Source organism: Mytilus galloprovincialis, chromosome 10, assembly GCF_965363235.1.
Source record: "Mytilus galloprovincialis chromosome 10, xbMytGall1.hap1.1, whole genome shotgun sequence".
NCBI lineage: Eukaryota > Metazoa > Mollusca > Bivalvia > Mytilida > Mytilidae > Mytilus > Mytilus galloprovincialis.
Window position 1 is genome coordinate 17915252 of NC_134847.1, and position 24539 is coordinate 17939790.

Sequence of the window (24539 nt, forward strand, 5' to 3'; positions counted from 1 at the left end):
TGAAACTGAAATTGCATGTGCATGTGCAAATTAAGAAAATTATTTTCTTGTGTTGAAAATTGAAATAGCTATAGATACCAGTATAGTTTCAAACACGTGTTCTAAGAATATTTATCATTCATTTCTATGTGAAAAAGTCCGTGTAGTACTATACATAATTTAGCATTAAGATTTTAGCTTTAATAAAAGAAGAAAAAAAAAAACACCCTATTTTCTTCTTCCAAGAAGAGAAGAAAACAGTTACTCTTTCGTCGACGTTATCTTTGAACATCCGTGATTGACTTGACATCATAAAGGATCATCGTCAACGTTACCAAGTTAGATTAACGAACAGTTGATCATTAGAAAGACATCACCGTTGAGCTGGTAAATGTGTGTTTTCTTCTCCCGTATCATGTGCACTGTTTCTGCAATCTGACATGCCATTAGTATAGTTACATCTAGTCATTCTATGGAGAAAAGTTTCTTTGGATTATCTTGCAAAAGTAGTGAGTAGCAAAAAATATCCTGCCAGCCGCCGGATTGTTCCGTGCCGGAACCCGGGATTGAACCGGGGGCCTTTAGATCTTCAGTCTAACGCTCTCCCAACTGAGCTATTCCGGCTGACATGGATTGTTCTGCAATTAGGTGCATTTATAAGTATTGAGCTGTTAGACCAATGATATCATTACATGAAACTGAAAGTGCATGTGCATGTGCAAATTAAGAAAATTATTTTCTTGTGTTGAAAATTGAAATAGCTATAGATACCAGTATAGTTTCAAACACGTGTTCTAAGAATATTTATCATTTATTTCTATGTGAAAAAGTCCGTGTAGTACTATACATAATAGCATTAAGATTTTAGCTTTAATAAAAGAAGAAAAAAAAAACACCCTATTTTCTTCTTCCAAGAAGAGAAGAAAACAGTTACTCTTTCGTCGACGTTATCTTTGAACATCCGTGATTGACTTGACATCATAAAGGATCATCGTCAACGTTACCAAGTTAGATTAACGAACAGTTGATCATTAGAAAGACATCACCGTTGAGCTGGTAAATGTGTGTTTTCTTCTCCCGTATCATGTGCACTGTTTCTGCAATCTGACATGCCATTAGTATAGTTACATCTAGTCATTCTATGGAGAAAAGTTTCTTTGGATTATCTTGCAAAAGTAGTGAGTAGCAAAAAATATCCTGCCAGCCGCCGGATTGTTCCGTGCCGGAACCCGGGATTGAACCGGGGGCCTTTAGATCTTCAGTCTAACGCTCTCCCAACTGAGCTATTCCGGCTGACATGGATTGTTCTGCAATTAGGTGCATTTATAAGTATTGAGCTGTTAGACCAATGATATCATTACATGAAACTGAAAGTGCATGTGCATGTGCAAATTAAGAAAATTATTTTCTTGTGTTGAAAATTGAAATAGCTATAGATACCAGTATAGTTTCAAACACGTGTTCTAAGAATATTTATCATTCATTTCTATGTGAAAAAGTCCGTGTAGTACTATACATAATAGCATTAAGATTTTAGCTTTAATAAAAGAAGAAAAAAAAACACCCTATTTTCTTCTTCCAAGAAGAGAAGAAAACAGTTACTCTTTCGTCGACGTTATCTTTGAACATCCGTGATTGACTTGACATCATAAAGGATCATCGTCAACGTTACCAAGTTAGATTAACGAACAGTTGATCATTAGAAAGACATCACCGTTGAGCTGGTAAATGTGTGTTTTCTTCTCCCGTATCATGTGCACTGTTTCTGCAATCTGACATGCCATTAGTATAGTTACATCTAGTCATTCTATGGAGAAAAGTTTCTTTGGATTATCTTGCAAAAGTAGTGAGTAGCAAAAAATATCCTGCCAGCCGCCGGATTGTTCCGTGCCGGAACCCGGGATTGAACCGGGGGCCTTTAGATCTTCAGTCTAACGCTCTCCCAACTGAGCTATTCCGGCTGACATGGATTGTTCTGCAATTAGGTGCATTTATAAGTATTGAGCTGTTAGACCAATGATATCATTACATGAAACTGAAAGTGCATGTGCATGTGCAAATTAAGAAAATTATTTTCTTGTGTTGAAAATTGAAATAGCTATAGATACCAGTATAGTTTCAAACACGTGTTCTAAGAATATTTATCATTCATTTCTATGTGAAAAAGTCCGTGTAGTACTATACATAATTTAGCATTAAGATTTTAGCTTTAATAAAAGAAGAAAAAAAAAACACCCTATTTTCTTCTTCCAAGAAGAGAAGAAAACAGTTACTCTTTCGTCGACGTTATCTTTGAACATCCGTGATTGACTTGACATCATAAAGGATCATCGTCAACGTTACCAAGTTAGATTAACGAACAGTTGATCATTAGAAAGACATCACCGTTGAGCTGGTAAATGTGTGTTTTCTTCTCCCGTATCATGTGCACTGTTTCTGCAATCTGACATGCCATTAGTATAGTTACATCTAGTCATTCTATGGAGAAAAGTTTCTTTGGATTATCTTGCAAAAGTAGTGAGTAGCAAAAAATATCCTGCCAGCCGCCGGATTGTTCCGTGCCGGAACCCGGGATTGAACCGGGGGCCTTTAGATCTTCAGTCTAACGCTCTCCCAACTGAGCTATTCCGGCTGACATGGATTGTTCTGCAATTAGGTGCATTTATAAGTATTGAGCTGTTAGACCAATGATATCATTACATGAAACTGAAAGTGCATGTGCATGTGCAAATTAAGAAAATTATTTTCTTGTGTTGAAAATTGAAATAGCTATAGATACCAGTATAGTTTCAAACACGTGTTCTAAGAATATTTATCATTCATTTCTATGTGAAAAAGTCCGTGTAGTACTATACATAATAGCATTAAGATTTTAGCTTTAATAAAAGAAGAAAAAAAAAAACACCCTATTTTCTTCTTCCAAGAAGAGAAGAAAACAGTTACTCTTTCGTCGACGTTATCTTTGAACATCCGTGATTGACTTGACATCATAAAGGATCATCGTCAACGTTACCAAGTTAGATTAACGAACAGTTGATCATTAGAAAGACATCACCGTTGAGCTGGTAAATGTGTGTTTTCTTCTCCCGTATCATGTGCACTGTTTCTGCAATCTGACATGCCATTAGTATAGTTACATCTAGTCATTCTATGGAGAAAAGTTTCTTTGGATTATCTTGCAAAAGTAGTGAGTAGCAAAAAATATCCTGCCAGCCGCCGGATTGTTCCGTGCCGGAACCCGGGATTGAACCGGGGGCCTTTAGATCTTCAGTCTAACGCTCTCCCAACTGAGCTATTCCGGCTGACATGGATTGTTCTGCAATTAGGTGCATTTATAAGTATTGAGCTGTTAGACCAATGATATCATTACATGAAACTGAAAGTGCATGTGCATGTGCAAATTAAGAAAATTATTTTCTTGTGTTGAAAATTGAAATAGCTATAGATACCAGTATAGTTTCAAACACGTGTTCTAAGAATATTTATCATTCATTTCTATGTGAAAAAGTCCGTGTAGTACTATACATAATAGCATTAAGATTTTAGCTTTAATAAAAGAAGAAAAAAAAAACACCCTATTTTCTTCTTCCAAGAAGAGAAGAAAACAGTTACTCTTTCGTCGACGTTATCTTTGAACATCCGTGATTGACTTGACATCATAAAGGATCATCGTCAACGTTACCAAGTTAGATTAACGAACAGTTGATCATTAGAAAGACATCACCGTTGAGCTGGTAAATGTGTGTTTTCTTCTCCCGTATCATGTGCACTGTTTCTGCAATCTGACATGCCATTAGTATAGTTACATCTAGTCATTCTATGGAGAAAAGTTTCTTTGGATTATCTTGCAAAAGTAGTGAGTAGCAAAAAATATCCTGCCAGCCGCCGGATTGTTCCGTGCCGGAACCCGGGATTGAACCGGGGGCCTTTAGATCTTCAGTCTAACGCTCTCCCAACTGAGCTATTCCGGCTGACATGGATTGTTCTGCAATTAGGTGCATTTATAAGTATTGAGCTGTTAGACCAATGATATCATTACATGAAACTGAAATTGCATGTGCATGTGCAAATTAAGAAAATTATTTTCTTGTGTTGAAAATTGAAATAGCTATAGATACCAGTATAGTTTCAAACACGTGTTCTAAGAATATTTATCATTCATTTCTATGTGAAAAAGTCCGTGTAGTACTATACATAATTTAGCATTAAGATTTTAGCTTTAATAAAAGAAGAAAAAAAAAAACACCCTATTTTCTTCTTCCAAGAAGAGAAGAAAACAGTTACTCTTTCGTCGACGTTATCTTTGAACATCCGTGATTGACTTGACATCATAAAGGATCATCGTCAACGTTACCAAGTTAGATTAACGAACAGTTGATCATTAGAAAGACATCACCGTTGAGCTGGTAAATGTGTGTTTTCTTCTCCCGTATCATGTGCACTGTTTCTGCAATCTGACATGCCATTAGTATAGTTACATCTAGTCATTCTATGGAGAAAAGTTTCTTTGGATTATCTTGCAAAAGTAGTGAGTAGCAAAAAATATCCTGCCAGCCGCCGGATTGTTCCGTGCCGGAACCCGGGATTGAACCGGGGGCCTTTAGATCTTCAGTCTAACGCTCTCCCAACTGAGCTATTCCGGCTGACATGGATTGTTCTGCAATTAGGTGCATTTATAAGTATTGAGCTGTTAGACCAATGATATCATTACATGAAACTGAAAGTGCATGTGCATGTGCAAATTAAGAAAATTATTTTCTTGTGTTGAAAATTGAAATAGCTATAGATACCAGTATAGTTTCAAACACGTGTTCTAAGAATATTTATCATTTATTTCTATGTGAAAAAGTCCGTGTAGTACTATACATAATAGCATTAAGATTTTAGCTTTAATAAAAGAAGAAAAAAAAAACACCCTATTTTCTTCTTCCAAGAAGAGAAGAAAACAGTTACTCTTTCGTCGACGTTATCTTTGAACATCCGTGATTGACTTGACATCATAAAGGATCATCGTCAACGTTACCAAGTTAGATTAACGAACAGTTGATCATTAGAAAGACATCACCGTTGAGCTGGTAAATGTGTGTTTTCTTCTCCCGTATCATGTGCACTGTTTCTGCAATCTGACATGCCATTAGTATAGTTACATCTAGTCATTCTATGGAGAAAAGTTTCTTTGGATTATCTTGCAAAAGTAGTGAGTAGCAAAAAATATCCTGCCAGCCGCCGGATTGTTCCGTGCCGGAACCCGGGATTGAACCGGGGGCCTTTAGATCTTCAGTCTAACGCTCTCCCAACTGAGCTATTCCGGCTGACATGGATTGTTCTGCAATTAGGTGCATTTATAAGTATTGAGCTGTTAGACCAATGATATCATTACATGAAACTGAAAGTGCATGTGCATGTGCAAATTAAGAAAATTATTTTCTTGTGTTGAAAATTGAAATAGCTATAGATACCAGTATAGTTTCAAACACGTGTTCTAAGAATATTTATCATTCATTTCTATGTGAAAAAGTCCGTGTAGTACTATACATAATAGCATTAAGATTTTAGCTTTAATAAAAGAAGAAAAAAAAACACACCCTATTTTCTTCTTCCAAGAAGAGAAGAAAACAGTTACTCTTTCGTCGACGTTATCTTTGAACATCCGTGATTGACTTGACATCATAAAGGATCATCGTCAACGTTACCAAGTTAGATTAACGAACAGTTGATCATTAGAAAGACATCACCGTTGAGCTGGTAAATGTGTGTTTTCTTCTCCCGTATCATGTGCACTGTTTCTGCAATCTGACATGCCATTAGTATAGTTACATCTAGTCATTCTATGGAGAAAAGTTTCTTTGGATTATCTTGCAAAAGTAGTGAGTAGCAAAAAATATCCTGCCAGCCGCCGGATTGTTCCGTGCCGGAACCCGGGATTGAACCGGGGGCCTTTAGATCTTCAGTCTAACGCTCTCCCAACTGAGCTATTCCGGCTGACATGGATTGTTCTGCAATTAGGTGCATTTATAAGTATTGAGCTGTTAGACCAATGATATCATTACATGAAACTGAAAGTGCATGTGCATGTGCAAATTAAGAAAATTATTTTCTTGTGTTGAAAATTGAAATAGCTATAGATACCAGTATAGTTTCAAACACGTGTTCTAAGAATATTTATCATTCATTTCTATGTGAAAAAGTCCGTGTAGTACTATACATAATAGCATTAAGATTTTAGCTTTAATAAAAGAAGAAAAAAAAAAAACACCCTATTTTCTTCTTCCAAGAAGAGAAGAAAACAGTTACTCTTTCGTCGACGTTATCTTTGAACATCCGTGATTGACTTGACATCACAAAGGATCATCGTCAACGTTACCAAGTTAGATTAACGAACAGTTGATCATTAGAAAGACATCACCGTTGAGCTGGTAAATGTGTGTTTTCTTCTCCCGTATCATGTGCACTGTTTCTGCAATCTGACATGCCATTAGTATAGTTACATCTAGTCATTCTATGGAGAAAAGTTTCTTTGGATTATCTTGCAAAAGTAGTGAGTAGCAAAAAATATCCTGCCAGCCGCCGGATTGTTCCGTGCCGGAACCCGGGATTGAACCGGGGGCCTTTAGATCTTCAGTCTAACGCTCTCTCAACTGAGCTATTCCGGCTGACATGGATTGTTCTGCAATTAGGTGCATTTATAAGTATTGAGCTGTTAGACCAATGATATCATTACATGAAACTGAAAGTGCATGTGCATGTGCAAATTAAGAAAATTATTTTCTTGTGTTGAAAATTGAAATAGCTATAGATACCAGTATAGTTTCAAACACCTGTTCTAAGAATATTTATCATTCATTTCTATGTGAAAAAGTCCGTGTAGTACTATACATAATAGCATTAAGATTTTAGCTTTAATAAAAGAAGAAAAAAAAAAACACCCTATTTTCTTCTTCCAAGAAGAGAAGAAAACAGTTACTCTTTCGTCGACGTTATCTTTGAACATCCGTGATTGACTTGACATCATAAAGGATCATCGTCAACGTTACCAAGTTAGATTAACGAACAGTTGATCATTAGAAAGACATCACCGTTGAGCTGGTAAATGTGTGTTTTCTTCTCCCGTATCATGTGCACTGTTTCTGCAATCTGACATGCCATTAGTATAGTTACATCTAGTCATTCTATGGAGAAAAGTTTCTTTGGATTATCTTGCAAAAGTAGTGAGTAGCAAAAAATATCCTGCCAGCCGCCGGATTGTTCCGTGCCGGAACCCGGGATTGAACCGGGGGCCTTTAGATCTTCAGTCTGATCCAACTTTTTGTGTACTATACATATGTGGATATCTATTTTTCTTTTTTTCTTTTTGGGCTACTTGTTTGTTATCTATATCAATCACACTTGCAATAAAATGCATTAGTATTAAAAAAAAAAAACATACTATAGATTCTTTATCTACGTATTCTTTAAGAACTTAAAAAGTTCTTGTTTAACTTTTTTTTTTTTTTATCTCATTGTTTGTATTGTATTATGAAAAAATTATTGATGTTGTAATGTTTATGCCCTTTGGGGCCCATAATTGGAAAAATAAAGTATCTTATCTTATCTTATCTTATCTAACGCTCTCCCAACTGAGCTATTCCGGCTGACATGGATTGTTCTGCAATTAGGTGCATTTATAAGTATTGAGCTGTTAGACCAATGATATCATTACATGAAACTGAAAGTGCATGTGCATGTGCAAATTAAGAAAATTATTTTCTTGTGTTGAAAATTGAAATAGCTATAGATACCAGTATAGTTTCAAACACGTGTTCTAAGAATATTTATCATTCATTTCTATGTGAAAAAGTCCGTGTAGTACTATACATAATAGCATTAAGATTTTAGCTTTAATAAAAGAAGAAAAAAAAAACACCCTATTTTCTTCTTCCAAGAAGAGAAGAAAACAGTTACTCTTTCGTCGACGTTATCTTTGAACATCCGTGATTGACTTGACATCACAAAGGATCATCGTCAACGTTACCAAGTTAGATTAACGAACAGTTGATCATTAGAAAGACATCACCGTTGAGCTGGTAAATGTGTGTTTTCTTCTCCCGTATCATGTGCACTGTTTCTGCAATCTGACATGCCATTAGTATAGTTACATCTAGTCATTCTATGGAGAAAAGTTTCTTTGGATTATCTTGCAAAAGTAGTGAGTAGCAAAAAATATCCTGCCAGCCGCCGGATTGTTCCGTGCCGGAACCCGGGATTGAACCGGGGGCCTTTAGATCTTCAGTCTAACGCTCTCTCAACTGAGCTATTCCGGCTGACATGGATTGTTCTGCAATTAGGTGCATTTATAAGTATTGAGCTGTTAGACCAATGATATCATTACATGAAACTGAAAGTGCATGTGCATGTGCAAATTAAGAAAATTATTTTCTTGTGTTGAAAATTGAAATAGCTATAGATACCAGTATAGTTTCAAACACCTGTTCTAAGAATATTTATCATTCATTTCTATGTGAAAAAGTCCGTGTAGTACTATACATAATAGCATTAAGATTTTAGCTTTAATAAAAGAAGAAAAAAAAAAACACCCTATTTTCTTCTTCCAAGAAGAGAAGAAAACAGTTACTCTTTCGTCGACGTTATCTTTGAACATCCGTGATTGACTTGACATCATAAAGGATCATCGTCAACGTTACCAAGTTAGATTAACGAACAGTTGATCATTAGAAAGACATCACCGTTGAGCTGGTAAATGTGTGTTTTCTTCTCCCGTATCATGTGCACTGTTTCTGCAATCTGACATGCCATTAGTATAGTTACATCTAGTCATTCTATGGAGAAAAGTTTCTTTGGATTATCTTGCAAAAGTAGTGAGTAGCAAAAAATATCCTGCCAGCCGCCGGATTGTTCCGTGCCGGAACCCGGGATTGAACCGGGGGCCTTTAGATCTTCAGTCTGATCCAACTTTTTGTGTACTATACATATGTGGATATCTATTTTTCTTTTTTTCTTTTTGGGCTACTTGTTTGTTATCTATATCAATCACACTTGCAATAAAATGCATTAGTATTAAAAAAAAAAAACATACTATAGATTCTTTATCTACGTATTCTTTAAGAACTTAAAAAGTTCTTGTTTAACTTTTTTTTTTTTTTATCTCATTGTTTGTATTGTATTATGAAAAAATTATTGATGTTGTAATGTTTATGCCCTTTGGGGCCCATAATTGGAAAAATAAAGTATCTTATCTTATCTTATCTTATCTAACGCTCTCCCAACTGAGCTATTCCGGCTGACATGGATTGTTCTGCAATTAGGTGCATTTATAAGTATTGAGCTGTTAGACCAATGATATCATTACATGAAACTGAAAGTGCATGTGCATGTGCAAATTAAGAAAATTATTTTCTTGTGTTGAAAATTGAAATAGCTATAGATACCAGTATAGTTTCAAACACGTGTTCTAAGAATATTTATCATTCATTTCTATGTGAAAAAGTCCGTGTAGTACTATACATAATAGCATTAAGATTTTAGCTTTAATAAAAGAAGAAAAAAAAAAAACACCCTATTTTCTTCTTCCAAGAAGAGAAGAAAACAGTTACTCTTTCGTCGACGTTATCTTTGAACATCCGTGATTGACTTGACATCACAAAGGATCATCGTCAACGTTACCAAGTTAGATTAACGAACAGTTGATCATTAGAAAGACATCACCGTTGAGCTGGTAAATGTGTGTTTTCTTCTCCCGTATCATGTGCACTGTTTCTGCAATCTGACATGCCATTAGTATAGTTACATCTAGTCATTCTATGGAGAAAAGTTTCTTTGGATTATCTTGCAAAAGTAGTGAGTAGCAAAAAATATCCTGCCAGCCGCCGGATTGTTCCGTGCCGGAACCCGGGATTGAACCGGGGGCCTTTAGATCTTCAGTCTAACGCTCTCTCAACTGAGCTATTCCGGCTGACATGGATTGTTCTGCAATTAGGTGCATTTATAAGTATTGAGCTGTTAGACCAATGATATCATTACATGAAACTGAAAGTGCATGTGCATGTGCAAATTAAGAAAATTATTTTCTTGTGTTGAAAATTGAAATAGCTATAGATACCAGTATAGTTTCAAACACCTGTTCTAAGAATATTTATCATTCATTTCTATGTGAAAAAGTCCGTGTAGTACTATACATAATAGCATTAAGATTTTAGCTTTAATAAAAGAAGAAAAAAAAAAACACCCTATTTTCTTCTTCCAAGAAGAGAAGAAAACAGTTACTCTTTCGTCGACGTTATCTTTGAACATCCGTGATTGACTTGACATCATAAAGGATCATCGTCAACGTTACCAAGTTAGATTAACGAACAGTTGATCATTAGAAAGACATCACCGTTGAGCTGGTAAATGTGTGTTTTCTTCTCCCGTATCATGTGCACTGTTTCTGCAATCTGACATGCCATTAGTATAGTTACATCTAGTCATTCTATGGAGAAAAGTTTCTTTGGATTATCTTGCAAAAGTAGTGAGTAGCAAAAAATATCCTGCCAGCCGCCGGATTGTTCCGTGCCGGAACCCGGGATTGAACCGGGGGCCTTTAGATCTTCAGTCTGATCCAACTTTTTGTGTACTATACATATGTGGATATCTATTTTTCTTTTTTTCTTTTTGGGCTACTTGTTTGTTATCTATATCAATCACACTTGCAATAAAATGCATTAGTATTAAAAAAAAAAAACATACTATAGATTCTTTATCTACGTATTCTTTAAGAACTTAAAAAGTTCTTGTTTAACTTTTTTTTTTTTTTATCTCATTGTTTGTATTGTATTATGAAAAAATTATTGATGTTGTAATGTTTATGCCCTTTGGGGCCCATAATTGGAAAAATAAAGTATCTTATCTTATCTTATCTTATCTAACGCTCTCCCAACTGAGCTATTCCGGCTGACATGGATTGTTCTGCAATTAGGTGCATTTATAAGTATTGAGCTGTTAGACCAATGATATCATTACATGAAACTGAAAGTGCATGTGCATGTGCAAATTAAGAAAATTATTTTCTTGTGTTGAAAATTGAAATAGCTATAGATACCAGTATAGTTTCAAACACGTGTTCTAAGAATATTTATCATTCATTTCTATGTGAAAAAGTCCGTGTAGTACTATACATAATAGCATTAAGATTTTAGCTTTAATAAAAGAAGAAAAAAAAAACACCCTATTTTCTTCTTCCAAGAAGAGAAGAAAACAGTTACTCTTTCGTCGACGTTATCTTTGAACATCCGTGATTGACTTGACATCACAAAGGATCATCGTCAACGTTACCAAGTTAGATTAACGAACAGTTGATCATTAGAAAGACATCACCGTTGAGCTGGTAAATGTGTGTTTTCTTCTCCCGTATCATGTGCACTGTTTCTGCAATCTGACATGCCATTAGTATAGTTACATCTAGTCATTCTATGGAGAAAAGTTTCTTTGGATTATCTTGCAAAAGTAGTGAGTAGCAAAAAATATCCTGCCAGCCGCCGGATTGTTCCGTGCCGGAACCCGGGATTGAACCGGGGGCCTTTAGATCTTCAGTCTAACGCTCTCTCAACTGAGCTATTCCGGCTGACATGGATTGTTCTGCAATTAGGTGCATTTATAAGTATTGAGCTGTTAGACCAATGATATCATTACATGAAACTGAAAGTGCATGTGCATGTGCAAATTAAGAAAATTATTTTCTTGTGTTGAAAATTGAAATAGCTATAGATACCAGTATAGTTTCAAACACCTGTTCTAAGAATATTTATCATTCATTTCTATGTGAAAAAGTCCGTGTAGTACTATACATAATAGCATTAAGATTTTAGCTTTAATAAAAGAAGAAAAAAAAAAACACCCTATTTTCTTCTTCCAAGAAGAGAAGAAAACAGTTACTCTTTCGTCGACGTTATCTTTGAACATCCGTGATTGACTTGACATCATAAAGGATCATCGTCAACGTTACCAAGTTAGATTAACGAACAGTTGATCATTAGAAAGACATCACCGTTGAGCTGGTAAATGTGTGTTTTCTTCTCCCGTATCATGTGCACTGTTTCTGCAATCTGACATGCCATTAGTATAGTTACATCTAGTCATTCTATGGAGAAAAGTTTCTTTGGATTATCTTGCAAAAGTAGTGAGTAGCAAAAAATATCCTGCCAGCCGCCGGATTGTTCCGTGCCGGAACCCGGGATTGAACCGGGGGCCTTTAGATCTTCAGTCTGATCCAACTTTTTGTGTACTATACATATGTGGATATCTATTTTTCTTTTTTTCTTTTTGGGCTACTTGTTTGTTATCTATATCAATCACACTTGCAATAAAATGCATTAGTATTAAAAAAAAAAAACATACTATAGATTCTTTATCTACGTATTCTTTAAGAACTTAAAAAGTTCTTGTTTAACTTTTTTTTTTTTTTATCTCATTGTTTGTATTGTATTATGAAAAAATTATTGATGTTGTAATGTTTATGCCCTTTGGGGCCCATAATTGGAAAAATAAAGTATCTTATCTTATCTTATCTTATCTAACGCTCTCCCAACTGAGCTATTCCGGCTGACATGGATTGTTCTGCAATTAGGTGCATTTATAAGTATTGAGCTGTTAGACCAATGATATCATTACATGAAACTGAAAGTGCATGTGCATGTGCAAATTAAGAAAATTATTTTCTTGTGTTGAAAATTGAAATAGCTATAGATACCAGTATAGTTTCAAACACGTGTTCTAAGAATATTTATCATTCATTTCTATGTGAAAAAGTCCGTGTAGTACTATACATAATAGCATTAAGATTTTAGCTTTAATAAAAGAAGAAAAAAAAAACACCCTATTTTCTTCTTCCAAGAAGAGAAGAAAACAGTTACTCTTTCGTCGACGTTATCTTTGAACATCCGTGATTGACTTGACATCATAAAGGATCATCGTCAACGTTACCAAGTTAGATTAACGAACAGTTGATCATTAGAAAGACATCACCGTTGAGCTGGTAAATGTGTGTTTTCTTCTCCCGTATCATGTGCACTGTTTCTGCAATCTGACATGCCATTAGTATAGTTACATCTAGTCATTCTATGGAGAAAAGTTTCTTTGGATTATCTTGCAAAAGTAGTGAGTAGCAAAAAATATCCTGCCAGCCGCCGGATTGTTCCGTGCCGGAACCCGGGATTGAACCGGGGGCCTTTAGATCTTCAGTCTAACGCTCTCCCAACTGAGCTATTCCGGCTGACATGGATTGTTCTGCAATTAGGTGCATTTATAAGTATTGAGCTGTTAGACCAATGATATCATTACATGAAACTGAAAGTGCATGTGCATGTGCAAATTAAGAAAATTATTTTCTTGTGTTGAAAATTGAAATAGCTATAGATACCAGTATAGTTTCAAACACCTGTTCTAAGAATATTTATCATTCATTTCTATGTGAAAAAGTCCGTGTAGTACTATACATAATAGCATTAAGATTTTAGCTTTAATAAAAGAAGAAAAAAAAAAACACCCTATTTTCTTCTTCCAAGAAGAGAAGAAAACAGTTACTCTTTCGTCGACGTTATCTTTGAACATCCGTGATTGACTTGACATCATAAAGGATCATCGTCAACGTTACCAAGTTAGATTAACGAACAGTTGATCATTAGAAAGACATCACCGTTGAGCTGGTAAATGTGTGTTTTCTTCTCCCGTATCATGTGCACTGTTTCTGCAATCTGACATGCCATTAGTATAGTTACATCTAGTCATTCTATGGAGAAAAGTTTCTTTGGATTATCTTGCAAAAGTAGTGAGTAGCAAAAAATATCCTGCCAGCCGCCGGATTGTTCCGTGCCGGAACCCGGGATTGAACCGGGGGCCTTTAGATCTTCAGTCTGATCCAACTTTTTGTGTACTATACATATGTGGATATCTATTTTTCTTTTTTTCTTTTTGGGCTACTTGTTTGTTATCTATATCAATCACACTTGCAATAAAATGCATTAGTATTAAAAAAAAAAAACATACTATAGATTCTTTATCTACGTATTCTTTAAGAACTTAAAAAGTTCTTGTTTAACTTTTTTTTTTTTTTATCTCATTGTTTGTATTGTATTATGAAAAAATTATTGATGTTGTAATGTTTATGCCCTTTGGGGCCCATAATTGGAAAAATAAAGTATCTTATCTTATCTTATCTTATCTAACGCTCTCCCAACTGAGCTATTCCGGCTGACATGGATTGTTCTGCAATTAGGTGCATTTATAAGTATTGAGCTGTTAGACCAATGATATCATTACATGAAACTGAAAGTGCATGTGCATGTGCAAATTAAGAAAATTATTTTCTTGTGTTGAAAATTGAAATAGCTATAGATACCAGTATAGTTTCAAACACGTGTTCTAAGAATATTTATCATTCATTTCTATGTGAAAAAGTCCGTGTAGTACTATACATAATAGCATTAAGATTTTAGCTTTAATAAAAGAAGAAAAAAAAAACACCCTATTTTCTTCTTCCAAGAAGAGAAGAAAACAGTTACTCTTTCGTCGACGTTATCTTTGAACATCCGTGATTGACTTGACATCATAAAGGATCATCGTCAACGTTACCAAGTTAGATTAACGAACAGTTGATCATTAGAAAGACATCACCGTTGAGCTGGTAAATGTGTGTTTTCTTCTCCCGTATCATGTGCACTGTTTCTGCAATCTGACATGCCATTAGTATAGTTACATCTAGTCATTCTATGGAGAAAAGTTTCTTTGGATTATCTTGCAAAAGTAGTGAGTAGCAAAAAATATCCTGCCAGCCGCCGGATTGTTCCGTGCCGGAACCCGGGATTGAACCGGGGGCCTTTAGATCTTCAGTCTAACGCTCTCCCAACTGAGCTATTCCGGCTGACATGGATTGTTCTGCAATTAGGTGCATTTATAAGTATTGAGCTGTTAGACCAATGATATCATTACATGAAACTGAAAGTGCATGTGCATGTGCAAATTAAGAAAATTATTTTCTTGTGTTGAAAATTGAAATAGCTATAGATACCAGTATAGTTTCAAACACGTGTTCTAAGAATATTTATCATTCATTTCTATGTGAAAAAGTCCGTGTAGTACTATACATAATAGCATTAAGATTTTAGCTTTAATAAAAGAAGAAAAAAAAACACACCCTATTTTCTTCTTCCAAGAAGAGAAGAAAACAGTTACTCTTTCGTCGACGTTATCTTTGAACATCCGTGATTGACTTGACATCATAAAGGATCATCGTCAACGTTACCAAGTTAGATTAACGAACAGTTGATCATTAGAAAGACATCACCGTTGAGCTGGTAAATGTGTGTTTTCTTCTCCCGTATCATGTGCACTGTTTCTGCAATCTGACATGCCATTAGTATAGTTACATCTAGTCATTCTATGGAGAAAAGTTTCTTTGGATTATCTTGCAAAAGTAGTGAGTAGCAAAAAATATCCTGCCAGCCGCCGGATTGTTCCGTGCCGGAACCCGGGATTGAACCGGGGGCCTTTAGATCTTCAGTCTAACGCTCTCCCAACTGAGCTATTCCGGCTGACATGGATTGTTCTGCAATTAGGTGCATTTATAAGTATTGAGCTGTTAGACCAATGATATCATTACATGAAACTGAAAGTGCATGTGCATGTGCAAATTAAGAAAATTATTTTCTTGTGTTGAAAATTGAAATAGCTATAGATACCAGTATAGTTTCAAACACGTGTTCTAAGAATATTTATCATTCATTTCTATGTGAAAAAGTCCGTGTAGTACTATACATAATAGCATTAAGATTTTAGCTTTAATAAAAGAAGAAAAAAAAACACACCCTATGTTCTTCTTCCAAGAAGAGAAGAAAACAGTTACTCTTTCGTCGACGTTATCTTTGAACATCCGTGATTGACTTGACATCATAAAGGATCATCGTCAACGTTACCAAGTTAGATTAACGAACAGTTGATCATTAGAAAGACATCACCGTTGAGCTGGTAAATGTGTGTTTTCTTCTCCCGTATCATGTGCACTGTTTCTGCAATCTGACATGCCATTAGTATAGTTACATCTAGTCATTCTATGGAGAAAAGTTTCTTTGGATTATCTTGCAAAAGTAGTGAGTAGCAAAAAATATCCTGCCAGCCGCCGGATTGTTCCGTGCCGGAACCCGGGATTGAACCGGGGGCCTTTAGATCTTCAGTCTAACGCTCTTTTTTTTTTTATCTTTATTAAAATCAAACATCACATTACATAAATAAAATCATTGAAATGTATCTATCACAGTTGAGTTACACAATACAATACATTTCTAATTACATAATACAAATTCTATTTTACAGTTATCTAAGATTATAGTTCATTAGTACATCAGAGATCAAATATAATCACATCACTGTCTGTTTTCTGCAGTATAGAATTATGCAGTAGGAAATGTTTTTCAAATATGTTGCTCATATTCTTCATTTGACACAAATATTCATTAAAATAAGTCACATAATGCTTCAATGTGTATTGAAAAAATCTTAAAATATCAATATTCTTCACATTATTTTTTACAAGATTTCTTCTTCTAAATATACAGTAACGTGCAACTGATAACATAAAGTTAACAAAACTGGCATTCACACCATTGATTGTCACAGTTAAACCGAGCATAAATATTTGTTCATATACAACAGAATTCACTTGATCTGAATCACAAGTATCTAATAATAACTCTACTTTTGTAATCAAATACTGATGAAAGTCATATAATTCAGAACACTTTATAAACAAATGCATAATATCTTCTATTTCATTACAACAAATATCACACAAATCATTATCTACCAACTTCATTTTTAATAAACGTTCGTTTGTAAATATACAACAGTGAGCTATTTTAAAATCAAGCTCCGTCATTAATGACGGTTTCCAAAACATATTAACTATTTTCCATACTTTATGCATAATACTTTCATCATCTTGAAAGATATTCATCCATTTGTCAACAGATTTTGGTTGCTGACACAATTTATCTATAACAAGACAATATAACTGTTTTGATGAACACATCTTAAAATCAACAAGTTTACAATTCATATTCAAATTAATGTCAATGTTTCTATTGTTTGTTCTATGATACACCTCAGTCCCTACAGTTTTAGTCCACAATTCTGGTAAAGCAGACTGAAGTGATCTATAACGTTTTATAATACTATCTATATCATATTCATCATTCCCATTAGCAACAATTTCTACAATAGCGTTTAGAGGTAAAAACCCAGGTTTCACCTCATAACAAATGTCTTTCAACTGAATTATTCCAGCCTCTATAAAATCATTCCATAAAATTGTTTTCCCACATATCAAAATTTCTGAATTACAAAACAACGGTTGATTATAAATATTTTCAACTGTATAATCAAATGACACATTTTCTCGTATAAAGCAAAATGATTTTAACATTTCTTTGTATATCACAGGAATACAAGACATATATTTATCTTTTAATGACATGAATACAATGTCTTCTGCCAATTTCATATTCAATACTTTGGAAATAAAATACCTAAATATGTCTTTCCATATTACTTTATAATCTTCATTTAAAAATCTGGCTAAAAACTTCAATCTAAAAGCACAAATTTTTGATTTAATATCAGGCAGTTGTAAATCACCTTTGTTTTTATCACAAATAATAGTATTATACTGTACAAGGTGTGCACCACCATTCCACACAAAGTTAACACATAGTCTCTTCATTTCATCAATAGCCCATTCAGGCATAGAAGTAACAAATAAATTATACCACAATCTAGACATTAACAGAGAGGTTATTACATTTACTCTACCATGTATTGTCAATTTTCTTTGTATCCACATATTTAATAACATCTTGATTTTATTTAGTTTTCCTCTCCAATTCAATTCATTACATACATGTTCATTTTTGCCAATATAAACACCTAATAACAAAATTTCATTTTCACAAATTTTGAGACCATGGCAATTTTGTTCATTTTCTGTCATACAACCTTTCCCAATAGGCATTATTTCTGACTTTTGCCTATTTATTTTAGCACCAGAACATTTACCATACAATTCAAATACATTAAATACTTCATCAATTGACTTCTTATCAGATACAGTTACAGTAGTATCATCAGCATGTTGAAACATTTTACACACTTTTTCTGACATTGGAATATTGATTCCGGAAATATTACAATTATTGCTAATCATACATTGTAAAGGCTCAGCTGCCAAAACATATAACAGAGCACTAATTGGACAGCCTTGTCTTATCCCATTCTTAATAGCAAAATACTTGGTTAAAAAACCATTACATTTTACAAAGCTATTTATTTCATTATAAAAAATTGTAATCCATTTAATAAAACTTTCACCAAAACCAAATTTCTTTAATACACTTAACATGTACTCATGACTAAGCCTATCAAAGGCTTTTTCTTGGTCAGCTTTTACAATATATCCTTCCATATCATCATTTTCTACTAAAGTTATAATATCTCGTACATTTGCAATACTATTAGAAATATCTCTTCCTACTATACAACATGTTTGATTTTCAGACACTATTTTTGGCAATACTTTTTTAAATCTATTTGCCATGACACGAGCTAAAATTTTGTAATCAACTTGCAGTAATGAAATAGGTCTATAATTTTTAATACCTCTTTTATCACCTTTTTTCTTAAAAATTAAACTGATAACACCAGATCTCATTGATCTTGATAAAATACCTTCATCATAAACAGCATTAAAAACTTTATATAAAATCTCTCTAAGTGAATCGTAAAAAGTACAATAAAATTCTGTAGTAAGTCCATCTGAGCCTGGGCTCTTATTCTTAGACATCGATGATAAGGCCTCAGCAATTTCATTAAATGTTATATCTGAGTCACAAATCTCTTTATCATCGTCATCAACCTTTTTATCAACATGTTGTAAAAAATCACATAGTTTATCAGTTTCTATCTCAACACAAGAGTACAACTCTTTGTAAAAATTATATTCAATATCTAAAATTCCATCAGTATCATTTACAATTTCATCATTTACATTATACAATTCTTTCACAGAATTACTTTCCTGTCTATACTTTTCTAAGTTTAGAAAATATTTTGTATTTTTGTCACCCTCTGTAGCCCATGTGGCTTTAGATCGTAAAATAGCACCTTTACATTTATCTAATTCATATTTACTAAGATCTAATTGCAATGTTTCTAATCTAGTTACATCTATATCTATACCACTTGCTTGTAAAGCACATAACCTTTGTATTTTATTTTGTATATAAAAAAATTCCCTTTTCTTTTCCTTAACTAAATCTGAAGAAAAAACTTGAGAATATCTCTTAATTCTATATTTCAAATTATCCCACCAAATAAGTGGTTCACTGTCATATAAAGAACAATTCATAGATTCAACTATAATCTCTTTAACTCTTTTTACATAATTTACATTTGACAATACAGTATTATTCAACACCCATATTCCAGGGCCTCGTTCAACAACACAAAAGTTAAAATTCATAAAAACATATGTATGATCACTAAAGCTTGTTTCATTATAATACACATTTTGTACATTTGGTGATAAGGATTTACTAATTAAAAAATAGTCTATTCTACTCTGCTGCAATATATTATTACATATTCTTTTCCAAGAAAATATTTTTTTACATTCATTTCTTGCTCTCCATACATCATATATATTACAATTACACATGGTTTTATTTAATTCTCTATATGCCTCATCAATACAATGTTTAGATTTACCTCCTTTGTCTAAGTTTGACAGAGTTGTATTAAAATCTCCTCCTATTATAACATTTTGTAAATTTTCAATATAACTGTTAACAAACTTAAAATATCTTGCTCTTTCTATACAATTATTAGGTGCATAAACAGATACAAAATTAAAAATTTGACCATCTGTTTCATATGAAACATGTATAAACCTTCCTTCATCATCTTTATATACTAATTTTGTTTTATCTTTTACACTATTGGCAACCATGATAGCAACACCTTGCCTACTATTATAACCATTACATTCATATATTTTCCCTTCATACATATTTTGTATTCCATCAACATATGATTTATCCCAGAAAGTCTCTTGCAACAAAGCAAAAGTAGCCCTTCTATCATATAAAACAGATACAAAATTTTGAAAATTATTCACATTTTTTAAACCATTACAATTAAACGAACAAATCAGCACCATTATAATACAAATAAAATAATAAAATTTGTTATCCATTTTTATTTTTATTTTCAGACACCTGAGAGCTTCTACCAGCATTAACATTAGGTTTAGGATTCAACGGCGACCTTCTTGTAAGCTTTCGTTGTTGCTTTTTATATTTTCTAAGCTCTTTAGCAGAGAGAGAAAACACATCAACCTCTTCGTTTGTGTTACCTCCTTCATCCATGTTTTCTTCAACACAGACAGAGGAGTCATCATCACCATCACCACTACCACCCTCTGTGTTGTTTAATGTAACATCACAAAGGGTGTCGTTTCGTTTTTCCCAATGATCGGGATCAAAATCTCCAAAATCTAAATCTTCATTAACAGCTTCTTCACATAGAAGAGTGCTATCTCCGTTACGTTTAACTTTTTTGCCAGTTTTTTCATCTTTTTTCTCTTCCTCAACGGCACTAACACTAGGAGCAGAGATATCAACACCATCATCATCTTTCACATCTACATCAGTATTTTCATCTGACTCGGAACAATTATCTTCCGAATTAGCAATTTTTCTCTTTCTTGTCTCATGCTGTACAATATTTTCCATGTGCACGGCGGCTTCAACAATCAATTCATTTTTGTTATTATGAATATCATCCACCAGACCTTCACTTTCTGGTACATCAACACTTTTAACCTCGGTTTGTTCTGACACTTCATTATTGGTTTGTTCTTGCGAAGTACTCATATCGTTGACTCCCGTTGCTTCCACGTTGTTAACCTCATTCACGCAACTACATGCGATTTTATTACAAACATTGCACTTAGCAATGATTGGCTGCGGTCGCGTTTTCAAATTGTCTCCCTTCTTACATTTACATTTCAACGGTAGTTCATGACAATGTTCACACTTTGCTGCACGACACCTTCTCGCAACATGACCCTGTTCTCCACAACCACCACAAATAATGTAAGGACAGTTTTTGTGAACATGTTCAGGTGAATAGCATTCTGAACATACCTTTGTCTGGTTATTGTGAACACATTTGTAATACTTTGTGTTTTTACCAACCTTAAAAGGCATACTCCATGGAAGTGCAATAATATGAGGTGGAAAAACACATTTGACAAATCGCGTTCCATCGGCTACCTGCGTACCCGGTACAACTCTTCTAAATACTGGTGAAACGATTTTAATTCCCCTATCTCTTAACATGTCTATAATATCGTCATCCTCAATGAATGCTGGGATGTACATGAAAGACACAACTGTCGTATCTGAGTACATTAACGAACATTCGTAATCTTTGTCTAAAATCTCAACTCCACTAAGTATTTTTGTTGCATTAGACTTTGAGTCAAGCGTAACATCGTACGAAGAGGTATCATCCTTAACCACAGCAAGAACAGAGTTCAAACCTGTGACATGCTCAATTGCCCTTATCACAGAAATTGCTTGCACATTTTCTGTTGATATTCCTATAACACGAATAGTACAGTCTCTCGAATATCTTTTTATCTCCATGACATAATTTTCTTTACTCTTAGGAACTTTCTCAGGCCCTTTCCCAAATCCTTGTGGTCCTTTTCCAAAATATTCATTTGCGCCGGTCATTTTGGTTTTTCGAAAGCAAGTTCACCCCTAAACAGACGAGTGCACCGCTCCACCCCCCTTTCACCAAACGACTAAATCGCCGGTGTAAGGGGTTTAAATGTTAAATAATTGTTAATAAATACTCGTATTCATAAACGGAAGTATAACAATGTTTGAAAATACCTTTCAATATGAAATTAAGTCCATTTATACACTGAAAACAGCAAAATCACATCGGAGGAATGTAAACAACATCTACGTCCGGCTGTGCTTCATTCAGCTCTCTCCTCAGTCTAAAGCTCTCCCAACTGAGCTATTCCGGCTGACATGGATTGTTCTGCAATTAGGTGCATTTATAAGTATTGAGCTGTTAGACCAATGATATCATTACATGAAACTGAAAGTGCATGTGCATGTGCAAATTAAGAAAATTATTTTCTTGTGTTGAAAATTGAAATAGCTATAGATACCAGTATAGTTTCAAACACGTGTTCTAAGAATATTTATCATTCATTTCTATGTGAAAAAGTCCGTGTAGTACTATACATAATAGCATTAAGATTTTAGCTTTAATAAAAGAAGAAAAAAAAAAACACCCTATTTTCTTCTTCCAAGAAGAGAAGAAAACAGTTACTCTTTCGTCGACGTTATCTTTGAACATCCGTGATTGACTTGACATCATAAAGGATCATCGTCAACGTTACCAAGTTAGATTAACGAACAGTTGATCATTAGAAAGACATCACCGTTGAGCTGGTAAATGTGTGTTTTCTTCTCCCGTATCATGTGCACTGTTTCTGCAATCTGACATGCCATTAGTATAGTTACATCTAGTCATTCTATGGAGAAAAGTTTCTTTGGATTATCTTGCAAAAGTAGTGAGTAGCAAAAAATATCCTGCCAGCCGCCGGATTGTTCCGTGCCGGAACCCGGGTTTGAACCGGGGGCCTTTAGATCTTCAGTCTAACGCTCTCCCAACTGAGCTATTCCGGCTGACATGGATTGTTCTGCAATTAGGTGCATTTATAAGTATTGAGCTGTTAGACCAATGATATCATTACATGAAACTGAAAGTGCATGTGCATGTGCAAATTAAGAAAATTATTTTCTTGTGTTGAAAATTGAAATAGCTATAGATACCAGTATAGTTTCAAACACGTGTTCTAAGAATATTTATCATTCATTTCTATGTGAAAAAGTCCGTGTAGTACTATACATAATAGCATTAAGATTTTAGCTTTAATAAAAGAAGAAAAAAAAAACACCCTATTTTCTTCTTCCAAGAAGAGAAGAAAACAGTTACTCTTTCGTCGACGTTATCTTTGAACATCCGTGATTGACTTGACATCATAAAGGATCATCGTCAACGTTACCAAGTTAGATTAACGAACAGTTGATCATTAGAAAGACATCACCGTTGAGCTGGTAAATGTGTGTTTTCTTCTCCCGTATCATGTGCACTGTTTCTGCAATCTGACATGCCATTAGTATAGTTACATCTAGTCATTCTATGGAGAAAAGTTTCTTTGGATTATCTTGCAAAAGTAGTGAGTAGCAAAAAATATCCTGCCAGCCGCCGGATTGTTCCGTGCCGGAACCCGGGATTGAACCGGGGGCCTTTAGATCTTCAGTCTAACGCTCTCCCAACTGAGCTATTCCGGCTGACATGGATTGTTCTGCAATTAGGTGCATTTATAAGTATTGAGCTGTTAGACCAATGATATCATTACATGAAACTGAAAGTGCATGTGCATGTGCAAATTAAGAAAATTATTTTCTTGTGTTGAAAATTGAAATAGCTATAGATACCAGTATAGTTTCAAACACGTGTTCTAAGAATATTTATCATTCATTTCTATGTGAAAAAGTCCGTGTAGTACTATACATAATAGCATTAAGATTTTAGCTTTAATAAAAGAAGAAAAAAAAAACACCCTATTTTCTTCTTCCAAGAAGAGAAGAAAACAGTTACTCTTTCGTCGACGTTATCTTTGAACATCCGTGATTGACTTGACATCATAAAGGATCATCGTCAACGTTACCAAGTTAGATTAACGAACAGTTGATCATTAGAAAGACATCACCGTTGAGCTGGTAAATGTGTGTTTTCTTCTCCCGTATCATGTGCACTGTTTCTGCAATCTGACATGCCATTAGTATAGTTACATCTAGTCATTCTATGGAGAAAAGTTTCTTTGGATTATCTTGCAAAAGTAGTGAGTAGCAAAAAATATCCTGCCAGCCGCCGGATTGTTCCGTGCCGGAACCCGGGATTGAACCGGGGGCCTTTAGATCTTCAGTCTAACGCTCTCCCAACTGAGCTATTCCGGCTGACATGGATTGTTCTGCAATTAGGTGCATTTATAAGTATTGAGCTGTTAGACCAATGATATCATTACATGAAACTGAAAGTGCATGTGCATGTGCAAATTAAGAAAATTATTTTCTTGTGTTGAAAATTGAAATAGCTATAGATACCAGTATAGTTTCAAACACGTGTTCTAAGAATATTTATCATTCATTTCTATGTGAAAAAGTCCGTGTAGTACTATACATAATAGCATTAAGATTTTAGCTTTAATAAAAGAAGAAAAAGAAAAAACACCCTATTTTCTTCTTCCAAGAAGAGAAGAAAACAGTTACTCTTTCGTCGACGTTATCTTTGAACATCCGTGATTGACTTGACATCATAAAGGATCATCGTCAACGTTACCAAGTTAGATTAACGAACAGTTGATCATTAGAAAGACATCACCGTTGAGCTGG

General features: G+C 34.3%; 19 non-coding genes across 19 annotated transcripts; all 19 read right to left on the reverse strand.

Annotated features, from left to right (window-relative positions):
• Nucleotides 1–530: 530 nt before the first annotated feature.
• Nucleotides 531–603, reverse strand: Trnaf-gaa (transfer RNA phenylalanine (anticodon GAA)). Its single transcript has one exon. It is a non-coding gene; the product is annotated as a tRNA-Phe (tRNA).
• A 596-nt stretch (nt 604–1199) lies between these two features.
• Trnaf-gaa (transfer RNA phenylalanine (anticodon GAA)) lies at nt 1200–1272 on the reverse strand. Its single transcript has one exon. It is a non-coding gene; the product is annotated as a tRNA-Phe (tRNA).
• A 595-nt stretch (nt 1273–1867) lies between these two features.
• Trnaf-gaa (transfer RNA phenylalanine (anticodon GAA)) lies at nt 1868–1940 on the reverse strand. Its single transcript has one exon. It is a non-coding gene; the product is annotated as a tRNA-Phe (tRNA).
• Nucleotides 1941–2538: 598 nt separating this feature from the next.
• Trnaf-gaa (transfer RNA phenylalanine (anticodon GAA)) lies at nt 2539–2611 on the reverse strand. Its single transcript has one exon. It is a non-coding gene; the product is annotated as a tRNA-Phe (tRNA).
• Nucleotides 2612–3208: 597 nt separating this feature from the next.
• Nucleotides 3209–3281, reverse strand: Trnaf-gaa (transfer RNA phenylalanine (anticodon GAA)). The gene has a single exon. It is a non-coding gene; the product is annotated as a tRNA-Phe (tRNA).
• Nucleotides 3282–3877: 596 nt separating this feature from the next.
• Nucleotides 3878–3950, reverse strand: Trnaf-gaa (transfer RNA phenylalanine (anticodon GAA)). The gene has a single exon. It is a non-coding gene; the product is annotated as a tRNA-Phe (tRNA).
• Nucleotides 3951–4549: 599 nt separating this feature from the next.
• Nucleotides 4550–4622, reverse strand: Trnaf-gaa (transfer RNA phenylalanine (anticodon GAA)). Its single transcript has one exon. It is a non-coding gene; the product is annotated as a tRNA-Phe (tRNA).
• Nucleotides 4623–5218: 596 nt separating this feature from the next.
• Nucleotides 5219–5291, reverse strand: Trnaf-gaa (transfer RNA phenylalanine (anticodon GAA)). The gene has a single exon. It is a non-coding gene; the product is annotated as a tRNA-Phe (tRNA).
• A 597-nt stretch (nt 5292–5888) lies between these two features.
• On the reverse strand, nt 5889–5961 carry Trnaf-gaa (transfer RNA phenylalanine (anticodon GAA)). Its single transcript has one exon. It is a non-coding gene; the product is annotated as a tRNA-Phe (tRNA).
• Nucleotides 5962–6559: 598 nt separating this feature from the next.
• On the reverse strand, nt 6560–6632 carry Trnaf-gaa (transfer RNA phenylalanine (anticodon GAA)). The gene has a single exon. It is a non-coding gene; the product is annotated as a tRNA-Phe (tRNA).
• A 1574-nt stretch (nt 6633–8206) lies between these two features.
• Trnaf-gaa (transfer RNA phenylalanine (anticodon GAA)) lies at nt 8207–8279 on the reverse strand. The gene has a single exon. It is a non-coding gene; the product is annotated as a tRNA-Phe (tRNA).
• Nucleotides 8280–9855: 1576 nt separating this feature from the next.
• Trnaf-gaa (transfer RNA phenylalanine (anticodon GAA)) lies at nt 9856–9928 on the reverse strand. The gene has a single exon. It is a non-coding gene; the product is annotated as a tRNA-Phe (tRNA).
• Nucleotides 9929–11502: 1574 nt separating this feature from the next.
• Nucleotides 11503–11575, reverse strand: Trnaf-gaa (transfer RNA phenylalanine (anticodon GAA)). The gene has a single exon. It is a non-coding gene; the product is annotated as a tRNA-Phe (tRNA).
• Nucleotides 11576–13149: 1574 nt separating this feature from the next.
• On the reverse strand, nt 13150–13222 carry Trnaf-gaa (transfer RNA phenylalanine (anticodon GAA)). Its single transcript has one exon. It is a non-coding gene; the product is annotated as a tRNA-Phe (tRNA).
• A 1574-nt stretch (nt 13223–14796) lies between these two features.
• Trnaf-gaa (transfer RNA phenylalanine (anticodon GAA)) lies at nt 14797–14869 on the reverse strand. The gene has a single exon. It is a non-coding gene; the product is annotated as a tRNA-Phe (tRNA).
• A 597-nt stretch (nt 14870–15466) lies between these two features.
• Nucleotides 15467–15539, reverse strand: Trnaf-gaa (transfer RNA phenylalanine (anticodon GAA)). Its single transcript has one exon. It is a non-coding gene; the product is annotated as a tRNA-Phe (tRNA).
• Nucleotides 15540–22693: 7154 nt separating this feature from the next.
• Nucleotides 22694–22766, reverse strand: Trnaf-gaa (transfer RNA phenylalanine (anticodon GAA)). Its single transcript has one exon. It is a non-coding gene; the product is annotated as a tRNA-Phe (tRNA).
• Nucleotides 22767–23362: 596 nt separating this feature from the next.
• On the reverse strand, nt 23363–23435 carry Trnaf-gaa (transfer RNA phenylalanine (anticodon GAA)). Its single transcript has one exon. It is a non-coding gene; the product is annotated as a tRNA-Phe (tRNA).
• A 596-nt stretch (nt 23436–24031) lies between these two features.
• Trnaf-gaa (transfer RNA phenylalanine (anticodon GAA)) lies at nt 24032–24104 on the reverse strand. Its single transcript has one exon. It is a non-coding gene; the product is annotated as a tRNA-Phe (tRNA).
• Nucleotides 24105–24539: the final 435 nt, after the last annotated feature.